The sequence below is a fragment of the Callospermophilus lateralis genome, chromosome 15, assembly GCF_048772815.1.
Source record: "Callospermophilus lateralis isolate mCalLat2 chromosome 15, mCalLat2.hap1, whole genome shotgun sequence".
NCBI classification, from domain to species: domain Eukaryota; kingdom Metazoa; phylum Chordata; class Mammalia; order Rodentia; family Sciuridae; genus Callospermophilus; species Callospermophilus lateralis.
The window spans coordinates 33075972-33097256 of NC_135319.1; the positions used below are offsets into that span (position 1 = coordinate 33075972).

The 21285-nt window shown below is 41.2% G+C and overlaps 1 protein-coding gene across 2 annotated transcripts in view; it reads right to left on the bottom strand.

Annotated features, from left to right (window-relative positions):
- Slc16a9 (solute carrier family 16 member 9) overlaps positions 1 to 20528 on the bottom strand; it is a 59594-nt gene extending 39066 nt beyond the window's left edge. For both annotated transcript variants that reach the window (XM_076834423.1, XM_076834422.1), the window contains exon 1: positions 20416 to 20528. The gene's annotated coding sequence lies outside the window, so the exon portion shown is untranslated. The remainder of the gene's footprint in view (positions 1 to 20415) is intronic.
- Between the last annotated feature and the right edge of the window lie 757 nt (positions 20529 to 21285).

Consider the following 21285-nt stretch of genomic DNA (forward strand, 5'->3'; position numbering starts at 1 on the left):
TCACAACATTTGGCAACTTGAGTATCCTTTCACATATACAAGCAAAACCAAGCAGGTGCGCTTAGATTTCCCTCTTTTTTGAAACAAAACAAACATAAAAAAATAATCATATTGTACATCATATTCTGCACCTTTTTTCATGTACTTAATATCCTTGGAGATTTTTTTCCTCAAACACCCAGAAAGCATCCTTACTCCTTTGTTGTTGCTTAAATCAGCACATGGTATCTCACTATACGGCCATATGTTTATTTGTTCCTTTACTTACATAGTAAACAGGCAAAACACTTGTGTGGTTCAAAACTGAAAAAAAAGGGACAAAAGGTATATAGCACCCATCAACCTATTTGCCATCTAATCCCCATCTCCACAGGTAACAAGAGCTTGTCTTTTATAGCTACAGTTTCTTTATGCACACACAAGCAGACTCAAATTTAGATTTTCTCTATGTTTTACAAGGCGTCTTGTACACACTGGCATCATATCTTGAAGACCTTTCATATTAATGCTCACTATCTTCCTCATTCTTGCTGTTACACTGTATTCCAGTACAGGGCTTTCTCTTAATTTGTTTAATGAGTCCCCTGTGGCTGATCTTGTAAAGCAATGCTGCAGCGACTAGTCTTACATATGCACACATCTCTTTTTGCATGTGCATATCTGTCAGACAGAACTCAAGAGGAATTGCTGTGTCAAAGGGAGGGTTCCTTTGAAGTTGTAAAAAATGTTTTTAAAATGTATTTCAGTCTTTAGTAGGTGAAGTTCCTTCCCTCTCCATCATTGTAATTCTTTTCAATATTTTCTAGTTGTTCTTGTTTACTTTCTTTTTAATTAATTAATCAAATCAATCAACCTAATTAATAAATTTATTGCAATAATTGGAGATTGAACCCAGGGGTGCTCCACCACTGAGCTATATACCCAGACCTTTAGACAGGGTATCTCTAAATTGCTTTGGCAGGCCTTGAACTTCCAATCCTCCACCCTCAGGTTCCCTAGTTGGTGGCATGAGTTTTTTTAACTTGCTGGCTTACTTTTCTATATGATCTTCAGAATCAGCCTGTTTCCAGCACCACAAACACACACAGAGACACATACACATATAGACTAGGAGAATCGATTCTTTTATGATGTTGAATCTTTCTAACAACATGATGTGTTTTGCATTTATTCAAGTCTCCTTTTGTGTTCTTAGTGTTTAAAATTTCCTTCAACACTTCTACTTACTGTATCCTTACATATCTTATTCTTTTTGCTAATATTGTAATTGGGTCCGGTTGTTTAATTTGCCTTTTTTTAATATGGATGAAAGCTACCAGTATCTATATGCTAATTCTGTATTTCATTATCTTACTAGATTCTCCTCTTAGCAGTAGATTTTCAGATGATTTTCTTCATTATATATATAATTTATAATGCAATATAGTTTTACAATCACCTACACAGTGGTAGTTTTAACTGCTTATTTTGAACATTTCTACTTATTTCCTTCTTTTTCCTTTGCTTTCACTAGTCATCCAGCATAATGTTAAATAATTATTTTAGTCTAATTCCTAACCTTAATGAGAATGCCTTCAAATGCCATGGTACTGCCTCTGTAGCTGAGATTTTTTTTTTTAATTTTGGTACCAGGGATTGAACCCAGGGGCACTTAACCACTGAGCCACATCCCTAGCCCTTTTTACTTTTTATTTTGAGACAGGGTCTCACTTGCTTACAGTCTTGGTAAGTTGCTGAGGCTGATTATGAACTTATAATCCTCCTCCCTCAGCCTCCAGAGTTGCTGGAATTACAGGCATGTGTCACCTCATGATTTATTTCATTAAGTTAAGAAAGTATATTTTTCTATTTTTAAGTGTTATTATAAAGAATGGTTATTACATTTAATTAAATGCATTTGCAGTGAACAGGATGATGACAATATGAATTTTCCTCTTTAGATTTTAACATGATAAAATTTATATATTCTACTATTGAAATATTCATGAATCATTAAATTAAATCTTCCTTAGTTAATGCACAATTCTTACCATGTTGCTCTATTTGAGGGAGGGATTTTTAAATTCACAGGTGATATCTATCTATGTTTGGCTTAATTTTCACTAGGTTTTGTTTTCAAATGATAGTTTTTTAAAAAATAAAATTTTTCCTTCTCTGGCTTTAAAAAGCTTACATGACCATGGGTTTAGAGACTGAAGGCCTAACCTCCATGTCTCCAAAAGGCCTTCCTACTTTAACCTATTCTTTCAGTGACTCTTCACCATGCCAGTTTTATAGTCAGGTTCAACAAGAATCTTGTTTGCCTACAGGTTTTGCCAAGCCATTCCCTTGGCTGTGGTTTCATCAGATAATAGGTAAGGACAGTAGAATATCATTCATCCATTCATGCACTTCCTTAATTAGATGACGATGCATTTGGCTACCTCAAGAGTCATGGATACACCCATCATTTACCTGGGCTGTAGTGAATTTCTTCACTTCAAATTCAGAGCACTAGGCAAAACTCATGTCATAACCTGCAAAAGGCCTTTGTACGAAATAACTTTCCATATTTAGTAATTGAAAATTGAAAGATGTTAGAATTTGTACAGAAATCTGTAGAGTCTAAAATGTAGACAAACACACAATTGTGTTAAAAGGGAAAATAATTCAAACTTCCAGACATGGAGATCATTTGAAATAATCAGTAATATCCCTCCATCAGAAGTTTACTGTCTCTAGTACTTACTCCATTGTAAAAGTAAACAGTATAATTTCGGTCCTTCTATTTAGTACTTTAAAATTCCTGATCAGAATCCCCTTTATATAGACTCAGTATAATCTTATTACCCTAACTAACTAGATAATATGTGATAGAAATAACCAAACATCCAACTTAGTGAGAACCTGTTTCAAAATTAAAAAAAAAAAAAAAGGATGAGGATATAGCATGTAGCTCAGCAGTAGAGCACCCCTGTGTTCAATCCCCTGTATGACAAAAAAAAAAAAAGGAAAAATCAAGCCAAAGAAACTGATGAGACTAAGAATTTGTATAAAGACAAATGCATACGGGATCATCTTTCATTGAAATTCTCAAATTTTTGCACTTCAGAAAATGTACACTGACACAGGCAGAGCAGCAGAATTATGAAGAAAGCTGGTATTTTCCAGAAGATGACAGTGAAGAGGATTATCTCTCTTATTGGCTTTCAAATCGAAGTAGACAGAAATTCCTCTTATTGCCCAGCCTGGTGGCACATGCCTCCCCAGCGACTTGGGAGGCTAAGGCAGGAAGATCTCAAGTTCAAAACTAATCTCAACAATTTAGTGAGGTCCTAAGCAACTTGGCAGGAAGCTGTCTCAAAGAGAGAGGAAAAAAAGGTGGGGGGGGGCAGTGGGACTAGGGGATATGGCTCAGTGGTAAAGTGTTCCTGGGTTCAATTCCTAATACTACAAAAGAAATAATAATAATAATAATAATAATAATAATAACCCCAAACCTTTGCTCTCTTTTGTCTTTTCTCTGGTGACATTTCAACATATAGGTCAAGAGCCAAAGAAATTCTTCTTTGTGTTAAATATTTAGAAATACATACCTGTGAAATACAAAGTGCCCATGCATATCAACTTAAACTAGGAGACATGTGTTTATGGAGATGACTAAAAGCTTCGGATCTGTTGTCATCTCATAATTTAAGACATATATGGTCTAAAAATACCATTTAGTGATTTCTCATTTTCACCTTACTCCTGTAGTTTCCTCTATTGCTTAGATACCCCTCACCTGCTATTCCTCTGATGGAATAAGGTGATTCCAGTAATAGTCCTAATCTTCACCTCTCCCTTTTTGTATGCACTTCCTTCATTAGGAATTTGCTAATTGCCTTTTGGGGAACATACTGGATTTGCACCTGGCTATAATTTGTTTTTTATTAATTTTACTTATCTATTTATTTTGCAGTACTGAGGACTGGACCCAGAGCCTCAGGCATGGTAGGCAAGTGCTAAACCACTGAGCTCCATCCTTACCCCTGCTGCTATAATTTGGGTCTTAAGTGTCCCCAAAGGACCATGTATTAAAGACTTAAACACCAGTTTAGGGAGGCGGTGGGGGCTAGGCAGAAGTGGGGAGTGGGGCTTGGGGGAATTCTTTTGAAGGGGATAGTGCCGCTCTCTCTCTCTTTTGTACCTTGGCTACAAGGAGAGAAGCTTTGCTTTGCCTCCCACTCCCACCATGATGTGCAGGCCAGCCAATCATTAGCTGAAACCTCTCAAACTGTGAGTCAAAATAAACCTTTTCTCTTTATAAGCTGATTATCTCAGGTGTTTGTTACAGTAATGAAAAGAACTTTCAGTCTGCAATTACCAAGGGATAAAAAGTACAACATCTGCTGTCACCAATGGTGTCCACATACTTATTATCTACTTTTTACAACAATTGTAAATAGCAGCAAGTTTTAAAATAATACAAGTTCCATCTATGTCAAAGACATATTGCCAATGAATTCAACCTATTTGTTAATCTACATATGAGTGAGCGTTGTCTCACCAACATTTGTCCTTTGCAAGTTATAGGCACTGGATCAATTTTTGTCGCAATCCACTAGCATTCAATAATATTTGTCTATGATTCTTCTTCTAAAGTCAAATAAACTTAATAATAAATCAATATCAGTTTGGTAAAGAAAAGGTGTCTACATTGTTGTATTTCAAAATTTTAAAACTCTGTAAAATCGTATCTCTGTTCTCATGATATAGATATACTGAGTTTATATCTACAATTCTATAAAAATTTCTATAATAGGAAATAGCTGTATAAGCTATTATTACAAAAAAAATATTGCAATAGTGATACACTCCTGTAATCCCTGTGACTCAGGAGGCTGAGGAAGGAGGATTCCAAGTTCAAAACCAGCCTCGCAACTTAGCAAAGCCCTAAGCAACTTAGCGAGGCCCTGTAAAAAAGGAGGGTTCTGGGGATGTAGCTTAGTGGTAAAGCACCCCCGAGTTCAATCCCCAGTAGAGCCATACACACATACAAAAAAATCAGTGTTATCAGAGCTAGGAATATGACTCAGTAGTAGGGCACTTGCCTGGCATTCATGATGCCCTGGGTCTGATACCCAGCACTGCCACAGATGGTGGCACATCTGTAATTCTAGCTACTCAGAAGGCTGGAGCAGGGAAATTACAAATTGAAGGCCAGCCTGCACAACTTAATGAGACCCCACATAAAAAAAAAAAAAAAAAAACCTTAGCCAGGCACAGTGGTGCATGCCTGTAGTCCCAGTGGCTCAGGAGGCTGAGGTAGGAAGATCACAAGTTCAAAGCCAGCCTCAACAAAAGCAAGGTACTAAGCAATTCACTGAGACCCTGTCTCTAAATAAAATACAAAATAGGGCTGGGGATGTGGCTTAATAGTCAAGTGCCCCTGAGTTCAATCCCTGGTACCACTCCCCTCTCAAAAAAAAAAAAATACCTTAAACCAAGGGAATGAAGCCAAGTAAGAAAAGCTTTTATGCATAATTCCGTTTGTACAAAATGTAGAGAATAGGCAAATCCGTAGAGACAGAAAATAGATTAGTGGCTGCCTAAGAAGTTTGGGAGCAGAAAGAGGAGAGACTACTAATGATTATGAGAGTACTTTTGGGTGTGATGACAATGCTCTATAATTGATTATGGTGATAGCTGCACTACCATGTATATAGTAAACTCCACCGAATTGTATACTTTAGGTGAATTGTGTGGTATATGAATTATAATTTAATAAAGCTATTATTTACAAAATGAATGTAGACCCCAACTGTCAAAATTCATTACATTTATGATTGTTTGATGCTATTGTATGTAAATTATGTTTCAATAATTTATATGATTTTAAAAAGAATAAAAATGATGCTATAAATACCCACGGTTACAATGACTATATATTTGGCCTGGTTTGGAGATCAAATCAATTATATCTATGAGGCACTCCCAGACGGTGGCCTTTCTCTCACTCATTCTACACCCCCACCAATACACACACCCAGGTTTTTAACCTAGAAACATGTTTATACAAGGGCAATAAAACAGGAGATCATATGTTGCTTATTTCACATTGTAGCTCCTCAAACGACAAGGGAACACAGCTTCTCAGGCACAGTCATGACTAAATATCATAAAAGAATCAGAGCAATTAAAACAGCATAAATCCCAGGTTTCTAAAGCAAACAACAGAAACCTTTGGCTGCTTTATATACATATGGAAAAAAGAAGTAAAAGAAAATCATCTAAAGCAAGTTAGCAATATCTTCCCTTGACAAACTCCCTTATTCCTCTGAGTGCTAGTAGGTAAGGTAAGAGTGGAAGAGGGGAAGTGTGGCTAATATCTGGTTCCAGAGTGACAGGAAGTGAGTAATGCTTAAGAGCATGGGCTTTATTTTTAAATGAAAATCTGCATTCTGATTCAGTCTATGCTACTTACCAGGTGATTATGGGCTAATTACTTAATGGCTCTGAGCCACAGTTTTCTCATACGTTAAATGGTATAAGAGTGGATTCAAAATGGAAAGCTCTATGACTGTCATACAGTAAAGTGCTTAATGAAGATTAGCTATTAAATTAATAACCTGAAGGAATTTCTCATAATTTCATACCCACTTTCTCAGTTACTGCATACTCAAGTTACTGGATAGTTACTGGATACTCACTCATTGTTCTAAAACAACTGGTTACCAGAATATTAGAAATCTAGGGCTTTTAGCTGGGCATGGTAGCACATGCCTATAATCTCAGCTACTTAGAAGATGGAGGCAGGAAGATCACAAATTCAAGGCCTGCCTGGGCAATTTAGTGAGACCTGTCTTAAAATCAAACAGAAATAAAAAGGGCTAGAGATGTAGCTCAGTAGTTGAATGCTTGCCCAGAATGGTCAAGGCCTTGGGTTTGAGCCCCAGCCCCAAAGGAAGGAAATAAATTCAAAAGTGGTGTTTACAGGACAAATATCCTTAAATTCAAAAATCCCATAACTGGAATGTTCCAAAATCTGAAACTTTTGATGGCAACATGATGCCACAAGTGGAAAATTTCACTCCTGAACTGTTGTAGTCAAAACACAGGTGCATTAAAAACATTTTCTAGCATTATCTTCAGACTATGTAGATACAAAACAGAAATAAATTTCATGTGTAGACTTGAGTCCTATTGCCAAGATATCTCATTATGTATAAGCAAATATTCCAAAATTTGCAAAAATCTGAAACACTTCCCAAGCATTTTGCATTAAGAGATTTGTTAGAATTTTGTTTCCCTTTAGTTTGGGGGTTCGAGGAGTATTTTATTTTATTTTATTTATTTTTTAATTAGTTACACATGACAGTACAATGATCTTGACATTTCATACATTTGAATCAAAGGGGGATAATTTCTCATTTTTCTGATTGTATAGGTTGCAGAATCACATTGGTTATACAGACACGTATATACATACAGCAATAATAATGTCTATTTTATTCTGCTGCCCTTCCTATCCCCCTCCCCTCCCCTTCAAGGAGTATTTTAGTGTGATAAAAATTTTAGAATCCGAATAGTGCGTGTGTGTGTGTGTGTGTGTGTGTGTGTGTGTGTGTGTGTTACATCCTGGTCCTTTTTATTTTTATTATTATTTTTTTTAATTTTGAGATAGGTTTTCTCACTCTGGTGCCCAAGGCTAACCTTGTTCCTCCTACCTCAGCCTCCCAAGTAGCTGGGATTACAGAACTGTGCCACCTCCCCTGCAGATCTGTGCATTATTAAAAAGGCACCCTGTGGTTCTGACCCAGGTCATCCACACTGACACTCTGAGAAACTTCACCAAACCACAGTGATTCTCAACCTGCCTGAAATTCTCTGCAGAACTACCCAAACCTAATGCCAAAACCCAGCACCAGACTGCTCCAGAAGGGTGCCCTCCCCCTGCTTCCTTCAGAAGCTTCCCAGGAGAGTCTGATGTACAGGCAGGGGTCAGGATGACTGCCCTGTGAAACCCTCTCCTAACTCAGGGGGTAAGGAACAACTGACGCTGGCTGCTGCAGGGGGTGGCACAGGGTCCTCTATGTTCAGAGTATGAATGCTCCTCCTCACAGATTCCTATGTTGAAATCCTAGTCCCAAAGGTGATGGATCCTCAGGCAAGAGAGGGAAAAGGAGAAGCAGCAGCTGTGGGCAAGAGGGGGACTGGAGGAAGTGTGAACTCTCACGCTGTCTTAGTTCATTCCGGCTACTCTAACAAAACCCACCAGCCAGGGGGTTAGAACCAGAGAATTGCTCAGAGTTCTCAGGAATTGGAAATCCAAGATCAAGGTAGATGCACTGTCTAGTGATGGATGGTTCACTTCCTGGTTCATAAATGGTGCCTTCTCACTGTGTCCTCACCTGGTTCCAGGAGGGATGGGTATTTTTTTTTTTTCTATAAGGACACAAATCCTATTTATGAAGCCTCCACCCTCTGAACCTAATCATCTCCCAAAGGCCCTACCTCCTGACGCCATCACCTTCAGAACTAGGATTTCAACATAGGAATCTGTCAGGAGGAACATTCATACTCAGAACATAGAGCACCCCGTGCCATCCCCGCAGCAACCAGAGTCAGTTGTTCTTTTAACTCCACTGTTCCTCACCGTCAAGGGCGTAGCTTATGTAGCTCACCACTCACTGATCTTACTTAATCTTCCTATCTGGGTTTCAAATAGAAATGAAAACAAATGCTTGTAGGAAATGTTACAGGGCAAAGGCCTGCCAGGAAGCTGAAGCAGCTACAGCAATCCTTTCTCACCCCGATTCTTGTGAACATGACAATAAATTTTCAGACATGTCACTCAGAGTAAGCAGCCCTGAGTTTGCTGAAGAGAGAGGAAAATGGAAAAGGGACCTTCTCAAGGGAAAGTGGACCTTCTCAGAGAGAAGGACAGGGTATCCCTCCTGCCATCCAGTTTTATTGGAGGTCTCAAGGAAGTTTCCAGAGAATCCCACCCAGGTCTGCCTCTTGACTTTTGACTGACAGCACAGGAATTGCACAGACCACCTCAAGAGAGGAGGGTGTAGTACTCATAGAACTGCAGCTAAGGAAACTGAGTCTCCCCAATTCTTGCCTCAGTTCCCTGCCTCCCATTTAATTGGTTTGTAACCCTTTGAATAGCCCTCAGAAAACATTCTTTTTGAGTGTGTTTAGACCAACTTGGAAGGGTGTGACCTGATCTTAAAACAATGGTTTTCCTTAAAGGGATGCAATTATGGGTGGGGGAGATTTTCACAGACCAGGCATCCCTACTTGTCTGTTAGATAAAGTTTCCTGTGGTTTTCAGTTTTCCCTCTTTGTTCTTTCTCTGCTCACCGGTTCATGGCTCACTAACTGCCTAACAGAGAGGATGGCTATAGAAAAAGATGTTTTCTTGATTTTCTACAAAGTTTAGGGGGAAATACAGGAGAACACTGCTAATGATGAAAAATTTAAAAGATGAATACATTCATTTATCAGCAGATTTGCAAAGGTTTTTTTGTTGTTTTTGTTGTTGTTTTTTCATAAACTGGAGAAAGTGTTATAAGAGAGTGTATCAAATGGCTCTTTAAAAAGATCTCTAACATGCCATTGAGCCTGGGTGAATTGTGTCATTGTAGAAAAGCAAGCACCTCTCTCCAAAGAATCAAAATTTGGCAAAACAGGAGAGAACAATTGGACCTTCACAGGAGAACATGGCCTTTTTTTCTAAGCACACTGGGGCAGAGAGAGAACAGAGACATGAACAGTCACCTGCTCCCTCCTCACTTGGGGTATTTGGCTCTGTCCACACGGGTGGTAACAAGGCTATTAACCCCACACTTGCATGTGGCAAATGTCCAGAATCTATTGGCTGCTCTCTGGTTAGTGAATGAGCCTAGTTTTACCCTTGCGGCTTCAGAGAAAGCCAGCACACACCATCGCCAGCCAGAAGAAAGTCCTTTCCTATCTTTCCTGTTGTCCACAAAGGCCAAACATGGGCTCAACCACCCCACAGTGTCATCCTTATGCTGTTTGGCAGCCAAGGTAACACCAAGAGTCTCCAGACAGCCAGTGTCAAGATACTCACCCCTACTTTCCTGGTCCACACCACACTCCACAGCCAGCCTCTGCCGTCCCCAGCATAGCAGTTATGGGGTTGTCAGGAAAAACCCTGAGAAGATTCTAACTATGATGATGGTGTTGCTGAGGAGGAGGATAATTATAATAAGGCAGTCAACATGGTCGTCACCTATTAATTTGTTCACATTAGCAAAACCACCTCTCAGTTTAGGAAAGGTTGGGAAGCTATGATCTTCTGATAACAGTGTCATGTGGTCCACAAGAAAGGCTGGCAGGATTTTCACCTTTCTCGTACCTCAATAACTACAGTTTTGCGAGAGTACACACCCAGACATTATTATGTAGAGATATAATTCTAGAAAATGCAGTATAAGGAATGAGAGCACAGGCTCGGGACCCAGATAAACCGAGTGCACTTCCCAGCTGTGGTATTAGGTAGCAGTATCACTTTCAGCAGGTCACTCATATCTCTCACTTGCTTCATGTATCTAGTAGGGGAATGATAGGATTTACCTCATCAGACTGTTGCAGTGATTATGTGAGTTAATTTATATAAAGTACTTAGCATGGTGCCTGGCATTCAGTAATCTTAACATAAATCATTATTTCTTACACCTTTAAACCTAATCTATTTACAAAATGATTTTTTTTTTAAATACTGGCACAGCTCCTCCTAAAATTTGAAAATACTGAGCCTATACAAAAAGTCTGGCCAGAATGTCTTTGACTGCCCTCCTGCCCTGACACAACAGAACATCTTCTATTAGACACTTGGTTCTAGAATTTCATTATCTCACATTCGCTAGCACTGAAAACACCCCACACGTACATTCTACACCCCCTAAAATATTGAAATGATATTTTCAACATCTTTTGGCGTAATTTCTTACCAGAAAGAAGAAAAGTCAACAAATGGGAAGAAGGTAGTCTAGGTGAGGAAGGACCACAATGACGGTGACCAATTGTCTGTTTACAGATCACCAAGAGCCCTCAGGTCACAACAGCCATGAAAAGTTAAAAATAAATAAATAAATGAAACAAAACAAGAGGCACTGAAGTCCAAACAAGGTTTGCTTTCATATTCTTTCTTTCATTTCCTTCCTTTCCTTCCTCCCTACTCTCTCCCACTCTCCTTCTTTCCTTCCCTCTCCCTTCCTTCTTCCTTCTTTCCCTCCTTCCCATCAACCTTCTACCCCTCCCTCCCTCCCTCCCTCCCTCTCCTTCTTCCTTTCTTCTTTTTCTCCTCAGTTCAGGAAGCCCCAAGGCTCATGAGCATCCTTCCTCCAGACACTGCTGAACAGTCACCAGGATGCTTGTGATAGGAAGCAGACAGACATGGGGGTGGTCATAAAGTTCAGGGGAAGATTCACAGAGTGGACCTACCACAGCCACCCACCACATGCTTTCTCTTAAAAAGCTCTTTACCTAAGGCCATTCTGGCTCTGCTCTGACCTAAGTCAACAGGATAGGTTACATTCCTGGCAAACAACCTGTTATCCATAGAGCTATATCTCTCAAGGCTCTTGATTGTAAGATTCCTCCCTGCTGATAAGAACACAAGCTACCCTAAAGGTGAGACTTTTATAACTCTGATCAAAGCCACCTACCATAAAAATCTGTAAAAACAAATTCCAATTAGAACAAGTCAGTGCACACCAAGGTGACTGAGAGTTGCCTTTACATCTTTAGCATATGATTTTAATCCCACCTCCTCCATGAGTTTTGCTTGGGCATGTGTGGGTAAGAACAAGCACAGCAAGAACTTAAAAATCTGATGTAATCTTACTGTAAGTCAAAAGTTGACAGGTGGTACCTGGGTGGGACTTTCTACAAATTCCCCTAAGACTTCCAATAATAGGACACATGCAGGGCATGGTGGCTCAGTGTGTAATCCCCAGTGACTCTGAAGGCTGAGCCAGCAGATCACAAGTTCAAGGCCAACCTGGGCAACTCAAAAGGCCCTGTCTCAAAATAAAATTTTAAAAATGGTCTTGGGATGTAACTCAGTGGCTAAGTGCCGGGTTAAATCCTTAGTAAAACACATACACCCCCCCACACACCCCTAGGAAACAAAGAGGCCACAACATTTCTCTCTTCTCTTAAAGCGGGCCCACTCTCTCCCTGCTCTTGAGAGTGCTTTCATGCTATGTTTTTACTACATTTGCCTGACAATTTCTCCTGTAAAAACACAGGAGGCAAAAAACACAACACAATCTCCAGACTACCAATGGTAATTCTTTTTGGTAAAATGAAGATGAAAATTAATCTTCAAAACTGACAAAAGCTACCTGTGACTTTAAAACCAACTGCTTTGTCTCTTAAGTATGTCAACTTTGCCATTACATCATTCATGCCCCAGTTTTCCTCTCTTTATCCAACTCAAAGAGACCACTTTCTTCTTCCAAAGATGTTCAGGATCTTCCTTTCCAAACCAGTTCTCAGAAAACAGGTAGCAACTCAAGGTGTATCAAAAAGGAAATGAAGGACTCTATTCCAAGGTCACCGCTCCACATGAGCATGTTTGTATTGACAATCAAGATCTATGCTGGTGCTGGGCATGGTGGCTCACACCTGTAACCCCAGTGCTTTGGGAGCCTGAGAAGGCAGGGGGATCACAAGTTTGAGGCCAGCCTTAGCAAATTAGCAAGACCCTGTCTAAAAATAAAGAAAAATAAAATGTTCCTAGGTTCAATTGCCCATACCACCTTTAAAAAAGAAAAAAGAAAAGCCTGCACTAGCCTGTATGGAATTTCAAACATGGCTGCAAAACACTAGGCTCACTGCTTAGAATAAAGATTTAGTAAATGTTATATATTGTATTATAGTTGCATTTTGTGTGTGTGTGTGTGTGTGCGCGCGCGTGTGCATGCACCAGGAATTGAACCCAGGAATGCTTAATGATTGAGCCACATCCTCAGCTCTCTTTATTTTTTATTTTGAGTCAAGGTCTCACTAAGTTGCTAAGGGCCTCACTAAGTTGCTGAGGCTGACTCTGAACTTGTGATCTTCCTGCCTCAGCCTCTCAAGCCACTGAACCTCTGGTTGAATCTTTTAAATGTTTTCTTAGAAAAAAATTGAAAGAATACTCTATTTGCCTCCATTTCCTCAACTCAGTATCTTGTGGTTTCTAATGCATCCAAACAAGAAAAAGTCCTTGTTATGGTGTCGCCCTTCTTAATGCAGTCTACTCAAGTCTAACACTATTTATTTACACCTCTTCTTTGCACAAAACCAAACAAGCGCCCCAAAATCAAAATTTCCCCAGTAGCTTTTGTTATCTCACTCTCACATATGACCCTCCCAAGCTCTAACTCCAGTAAGATCACAGACAAACAAGCAAAGCAAGAAATCTGAGATCTTCATCTCTGACCTCTCTTCAGAACTCCAGATCCATATTTCCAGCCAACTTCTCACCATTGTCCATGTCGAGATCTCACCTGGATGTTCTCAGGCCCCTCATACTCAACATGTCCCTTATCTCTCTTCCTGAATTCCATCTGGAAACCAATATCCCATAATTCCATCAGCCTAAGCACAAAGCCTCCTCTTCATGGCATCCCGACTCCTCCTAACCCAGTGTCCCAGGGTCCTTCAGACAATGAGCTCTGTACCATACTCTTCCTGTCCATCTCCTCCACCAATCCTCGGCCTGTCACAGTCACCTACTTACTGATGGGTCCTCTGCTTCCACTCTCTCCCTGATGCAGTTCATCTGCCCGGCTGCTACCAGACCCATGCTTCCAAACCGAAGTTCTTGGATCATCTTAATTGTGCTTCCAACTTTTCAAATCCTCCCATTGTTCATCATCATCCACTATTTTCCCATGAGCAGAGCAGAGGGTTTTGTTTTTGTTTTAATTCTTTTTTTAATCTCATTTATTGTTTAAAAGCACACTAGGAAATCGTTAATGATCATTTTGACCTTCAGGAAGCATATCGTTTCCTTCACTGAAACTGTGATGTTATTCAAAAACTATAAATAAAAATAAAAAATATTTATTTTATAAATCCATATTTTATCCATGTTACATTAGATATTTTTACCTTTAAACACCCAGCTACCCTGGGGGCACTGGTGAATGTCTGCAATCCCAGCAACTCTGGAGGTTGATGAGATGAATGCAAATTTGAGGCCTGTCTCAGCAACTTAGCAAGACCTGTCTCAAAATAAAAACCCAGGGCTAATACATGCTAGGCTAAGTGAGGGCTCTACCACTGAGCTGCAACTCCAGCCATGACGAAGATTTGAGCACTATGAGCCAAGTATACAAATACACTTGGTCCGAGTGGAAACCAGAATCAATTTTTTAGCAGTTTATTATTTCACTCTGGGGCAGGAAGGAAAATATTTAGAGAACCAGTTCTGGGTCTCTGGGTCCTGGAATTAAACCATACTATTGCTCCTGAAAGGGATAATTAACATGAGTTAACTGCTGTAATCTCTAAATTCTATCAATAGTATGGCCATGGGAAAAGGATATCCTTTGACCTTGAAGGTTTTGTAGATTGTCACATGTTTGCCAAAGAGCTCCTCCAAAGATATTACCCTCTGGATACAGGGAGCAAGACCGACGAGTTTCAGCAAAAAGGCAAGATAGGTTGGAGATAAAGTGGATTTGGTCTAGGGTCATAGAAGCTGAAGCCAGAAGGGACCCTGGACATCATCTAATCAAAAACTAGCAACACTAAGGCCAATTTCATTTCTAGGGGTGTCTGTGTGTGTGTGTGTGTGTGTGTGTGTGTATGTAATGTGTGTCTGTGTGTTTTCACCTGCTCAGTGCTAATGCTTTTGTTTTTGTTTTTAGCAAATTTGAATAAATTGCCAATGTTTTAAAACTGAAAGATTTCAGTCAAGGGTGGTGGTGCTTGCCTATAGTCCCAGCACTTGGGAGGCTGCGATAAGAGGATTGTTTGAACCCAGAAGTTTGGAGCCAACCTTGGCCTCATCCCATATCCTCTCTCTTCCCAAAGAGTTTAAGAGTTTCTTTTGAATGGGTCACTGAAGTACAGGGTCATATAAGAGTTTTAGGGTTTATTAAGAGTGAAAAAATGTCCCAGGATTAAATGTGTAGAGGGAAAATAATCAGAATTATAGGAATGAAGGTGCAAAGAAAAAAAATTAGAAGAATCTTCCTATGGTACCAGGTCCAAATTCTAACTACTCTTAATAAAGATTATTATGTGTAATACACTTGTTATGTGACAGCACAATACTTCAAAGAACCGGCTCTGGAAGCAAATTGCTAAAAAACATGAAAAAAATAAAAGAAGATTTCTCATAAAAATCTGAATTTTAGAATTCACTCAAAAAATCAGTATAGTAACACTGGGCTATCATTTTTATATAATAATTAATTGGACCTGAGTAACCTTGGCCCTCAATGGATGAGGCTTATTCTCTCCAATTCTTCCTACTTCCTAAAGTCTCCCTGATAAAGGGCCAAGACTGAATTGCATTTGGAGTTTGCATTTGTGCTACCTCCCACCTTCCTCATGCCTCCACCCTCAGGCTCCTTTGCTCATTTACAAAACGGTGTCTCACTTGGGTGAACCTCATGAACTTGCCACCATGGATCATATTCATTTGATTTACACAAGGAGACAGATTTAACCATGTCATGTGGGGGCAGAAACCAGTGTCAACATCTCTTACCAATCCAGTGAACTGTCGTCTATTTCTAAGTCCTGCTGTCAAGCTCAGATGAGAAGGCAGCAGGCTTTGTAAATCATTCAGAGTCTGAGAACAGTTGGAAAGGTCCAGAAATTTAACAGAGTTAAACACAGGCAAAATGAGGTCATCCACACAGATACAGATTGGCATCATCATCTACCTGCTTCCCACATTCTTGTCATGCTCTCTGTGCTGGCAGACCCTTGCTATAGCTTATCTGTCTTCCATACAACCCTCCCCAAAGCCTGGCCAAGGAGTGGTGTTCTGGTACAGAAATCCATGGAGATGCTATGGACCTTAAAGTCCTCTTCCGCTTCATATAAATTTATACATGATCATGTGGAGTCCAGACCGTTATCTGAACACACTTTAGTATTCTATGTACAACTAGTATGTCTGCTGTATCACCTTCAAAATAAAAATTTAAGACATAACACTGATGTGTATGGGATGCTGAAATAGAAAAGTATCTGGTGTATTGGGGAAATAATGAGAGTACTGAAATCTTCCAGAGAATCTGTCTGGTTTGGACCTCATATTTGAGGCTATCACATTTGCGAATGTTTTTCTCATCCCATATCCTGTCTCTATTCGAAGAGTTCATTTCTTTTGAGGGGTTTATTAAAGTATAAGATCATATAAGAATTTTTCAGTACTGGGAATTGAACTCAGGGGCACTCTACAACTGAGCTACATCGCCAGCCATTCACATTATTATTATTATTATTATTTTACTTTTAGACACAGTCTTGCTAAATTTCCAAGGCTGTCTTTGAACTTTTGATCCTCCTGCCTCAATATCCCAAGTCATATCATAAAATAGTTTTAAGGAGTATTAAGATGTTGAAAAATGCCCCATTATTGAATGTGTAGAGGGAAAATTGATCTGAATGATGGGAATGAGGATGCCAAGAAACAAATGGAGGAATACTCCTGCAGGTACCAGGCCCAATTTCTAACTGCTATTAATAAAAGTTACCATGTATGACACTCTTATTAGTGATACCACAATAGTTCAAAGCATCAGCTCTGGAAGCAGATGCCTTGGGTTCAAATTCCTGTGCTACCATTCACTTAATTGATTTGCCTTATCAAAATTCTCAGCCTAAAATAAAAATAATGTCTCCCTAGTAACATAAGTGGCTCCCCTTACATAAGTATGTTTAATAAACACTATGACTATTAACGATTGAAACAGATAATAGAGATGTTTCCCTATCATAATTTGAATCAGCTAAGTTATTATACCATAAGATTGCCAACGTGGGGGGAAGCACTGTTGGATATGACTAAAGTTTTGAAGGCTATTTGGAACACATTCCTTTTTTATAGTGATAGGAAGCAAACATCATTGAGATTTAAACTGTTTGCTCATTTTAGGGGGAAACTTACAAAACTGAATATAAAGTCAAAAGGAAGTAAAGGATACTAAGATTGTTGGTATGACTATAATAATTTTTGTCACATTTTACCTTATTAACATGACTTTTCTTGTTCTCCATACTTTGCCCCTATTTTACCTCCCAGTATTATCTAGCTTAAATTTCAGTTTCCACCCACTTCAAATTGTTCCGTTTTCTTGGATCACAACAGACTTCCATACCTCTGTGCCACTCTCATTCCAGTGGCCACTTTATAACAGGGAACTCCCTTCTCAAGTCCCAGCTGAAATGCTGCACCCACCCAAACATTTCTCAGCTCTTAATGAATGAACTTTTCTTTTTCTTTGTCATCCAACAGCACCCCATTGATGTTCTGTCCTATAACTCCATTCATACTATCTTGTATTGTTAATAATTAATAAACATGCCTATCTTTCCCATTAGCTTAAGTCGTCAAAGGAAAGGATCATTCTTTCTCTTAAACTCAATTTTAAGTTAGAGTTCAATTCCTTTATCCATAGAGAATTCATTGGTGTATGTGTGTGGGTGGGGGGAATTCCCAAATAAAACATCAGCTAGCTCTCAAAAACTATGTGTTTTTGCAACAATCCTTCTTTTTTTTTGGGGGGGGGGTAGTACTAGAGACTGAACTCAGGGGCACTTGGCCACTGAACCACATCCCCAGTCCTATTTTGTATTTTATTTACAGACAGGGTATCACTGAGTTACTTAATGCCTCACTTTTGCTGAGGCTGGCTTTGAACTCACAATCCTCCTGCCTCAGGCTCCAGAGCTGCTGGGTTTATAGGCATGCACCACCATGCCCAGCTGCAATCCTTAATTAAAATTAAACCCTTAACAAGGGATGGTAGGAAGGGGAAGTATAGAAGTTCATTGGATTAGATGAAGGGGATTGAAGAGAAGGAAGGGGAAATTGGAATACGAAAGACAGTAGAAAGAAGCAGATGTAACTTTCCTATGCTCATATGTGAGTACGTGACCAGTGTAACTCCAAATCATGCACAACCACAAGAATGGGATCCTAATTGGAATGGGTTGTACTCCATGTATGTATAACATGTCAAAATGTCAAAAACCCTACTTTCGTGTATATCTAAAAATAACAAAAAAGATTGAAGTCATGGGACTGAGGATGTGGCTCAGTGGTAGAGAACTTACCTAGCATGCCTAAGGCCCTAAGTTCTATCCCCAGTAATGGGGGTGAGGGTGGGGGGAGGTGGATCTAAGTCACTAGGTGATACATTCCTGGAAAGTTGTAGTTTCTCAAGCAAGACCTGGTCTCATTTCATCTTCCCACAGGCCTTCTACACTCTCCTGCATTCTATGAATAAAGCTCACTGTAGAAAAGAAAAAAATATATTTGAGGGTTCTAAATATTGGGGTGAGAAGGTAAAATTTGAAAATCTGACCACATCTAGTTGTTATCTTCTAGTTCTACAATCTGTCCAGATAGATTCAGACACCAACCAATGCACAACACCATCACTACCAGTTTCTCAGAGTCCAATCCAAAACCAGTAAAGATTTCCTAATGTCCTGAACTACCCTCACCATACCTTTTGCCCTTCCAGAAACTCATCCTATAGATCTGAAGGGCCCCTGTCATCCCAAGAACCTATACACAAATGGAACAATCCAAGGATGCTCTTAAGCTGCTTAGTGGAACCAATAATATTAGTTGGTGCAAAATTTCAGGTTAAAGAATTTTATTATCTAATTTCTACTTTCAAGAAACTGTAGGGAGAGAAAATCTTAGTTTGGGTAAACTAATCCTATTATCTGCATACTACCTGAACGCGACTGTAATCATGTAATGTATAATCTGTCCTTCCATTTCATAATCTTCTCTAGCTTCTTCAGTGGTCTGTCTATATCTACCTTAAGGATTTGTTTTCCTTTTTTCTTTTTCAGTACTGGAGCTTGAACCCAGGGTGTGGGTGGGAGCAGGGAACTACACTCCCATCCTTTTTATTTTTTATTCTGAGACCAGAGACTGCGGCAGACAAAATCTTGATAAATTGCCCAAGATTGTAGCTCAGTGGTAGAGTGCTTACCCAGCAAGAGGAAGGCCAGGTTCAATGCTCAGTACTGCCAATATACATTTTCAATCTTTTTTTCTTTTCTTTTCTTTTTTTTTTTTTTTTTGTACCAGGGATTGAACTCAATCCTGAGCCACATCCCCAGCCCTTTTTTGTGTTTTAATTAGAGACAGGTCTCACTGAGTTACTTAGTACCTCACTAACTGCTGAGGCTGGCTTTGAACTTGCTATCCTCCTGCCTTCCCCAGCCGCTGAGATTTCAGGCTTGCGCCTGGCTTCAATATACATTTTCTATGTGTCTCCAAACTGTGGTAGCCCAGGAGATTTGTTCAATGAAAGTTATATCAAGTAACTTACTGTATAAGTTATATAGTTAATATGAATGCTGTCTATATTTCCTGGATGGTTTGTGCCAGGTAGATTTGGCATCCCTAGAAGGCAAAGCACTGATTTGTTTTTAAAAATAGTTATCATCTCTCTGGAAAGCCTCTGGGCGGTTCTGAAGCCAGGGTTTGTTACCTTGGTCGAACTACAGATAGGCATAAGCAGCAAGTTGCGCTGGGTGGTCAGGTAGCAGAGGTGCCAGTGCCTCTCGAGACCGTGGAGAAGGCAGGGCTCCTCGGCTGGCACAAGGGCTTTCCCCGGTGGTGCTGAACCTGGCGAAGCCAAGGCGTAATCTGCCAGCCCTGAGCTCTGCGTGCTGCTTTCCTAGCAGCCCAAGCGCACCCGGGGCGCCCCAACACCGACTCTCTCAGGGGACCTTGCTTGAACCCAATCCTGACCAGAGGCCTATCCTCTCTCTCAAGGAAATGGGGGCCCATCTGGATCCCACGCCTTTGCTCTGCCCCCAACTCCAGAAACTATCTCCGGAGTTCTAAGACATAACGCCGCCAGCCCCATCCCGGGGCACCGTCCTCCCTCTAGGACCCCCTTTCTTTTTCTCTGCCTGTTCCACGCACAATGCAGCCCTCAGATTCCCCGGGAAATGTGCTCACCGCGGAGAAGCACTCCATCCAAGAGCCGGGTGTTTGCGATGGTCGTGAGAGCACCGCGCACACTCAACTCCCAGCACATACCCCAAACAAGAAACCGGTTACAAGTTGACCGTCCGCGGGTGACAGCGTCGTGGCCATCTCCTTCTACTGCTCAGAGTGCATAGGAGAAGTTGCTTCTCGCCTCCAGGAGGCTAGGCAGCAGAAACGGCCGCACACCCTTGGGACCCTCCCCGGGAGCTCTAGCCCTTTACCTGAGTACCGGCCTCGGAGGGGGCTCCGGGGCGCAGCACCCGGCGCAGGCCGGGCAGATGGTGCGGTAGGGACCGCGGCTGCCGCTCTCCCCGGCAGCTCGCGGCTGGGCGGCTATTTATCCCGGGACCCGGCCCCTGCAGCCGTATTGGGCAATCCGTCCCACTACGCCTTGTCCCGGGGGCCGCCGCCCTCTGCCCCAGCCGAAACCTGCGGCGGCGGCGGCCACATGGAGCTGGGGAGCCTGCCCTCTCCTTTGGGCTCCACCTTTTTTCTTCTCGTCCTCCTCCCTGCGAAGTTTTCCCCCCAGTTTTTCCCCCTTGTTTCTCTTCTTTGCCCGGCACCCTGGCCAGTCTGAACCGGTTGTGACTGCGCTGGTGGCTGGGGGAAGGAGGAGGAGGAGATGGAGGCAGAAGAGCGGGCGGTAGGGGCGCTGCGCCTGCTCTCGTGGCTCCAGGCCGGCCTGGCCAGGAGGAGGGAAGACACTGCCTGACCGCGGCCGGGCCCAGCACTGAGCCACCAAGGCCGCAGGAGACGTGGGCACCGCTGGCTAGGCGCCCTCTCCATGCGGACACACGCGCGTTCCTTGGCACCACTGCGCCCCGCCGCCGCCCACTGTGCTGTAGTCCTGCAGGCCAAGGACCCTGTGCATTTGTGGGGATCCGGGGTCTGGCTATGAATGCAAGTCCCCACTCTCCTCTCTGACTTCCAAGGCCACCTGGCGCCCTGCTGGCCAAAGCTGTATACCCAACTGGCATTGATCCAGAGAAACCAGTACCAGAACTTTGTGAAGTCGATCCTCCTGGGCAGTGGGAAGTAAAAATGCCAAGTGCTGTCTTTTGTGACAGCTCTGCTAGAAAGGATGGTGTCCT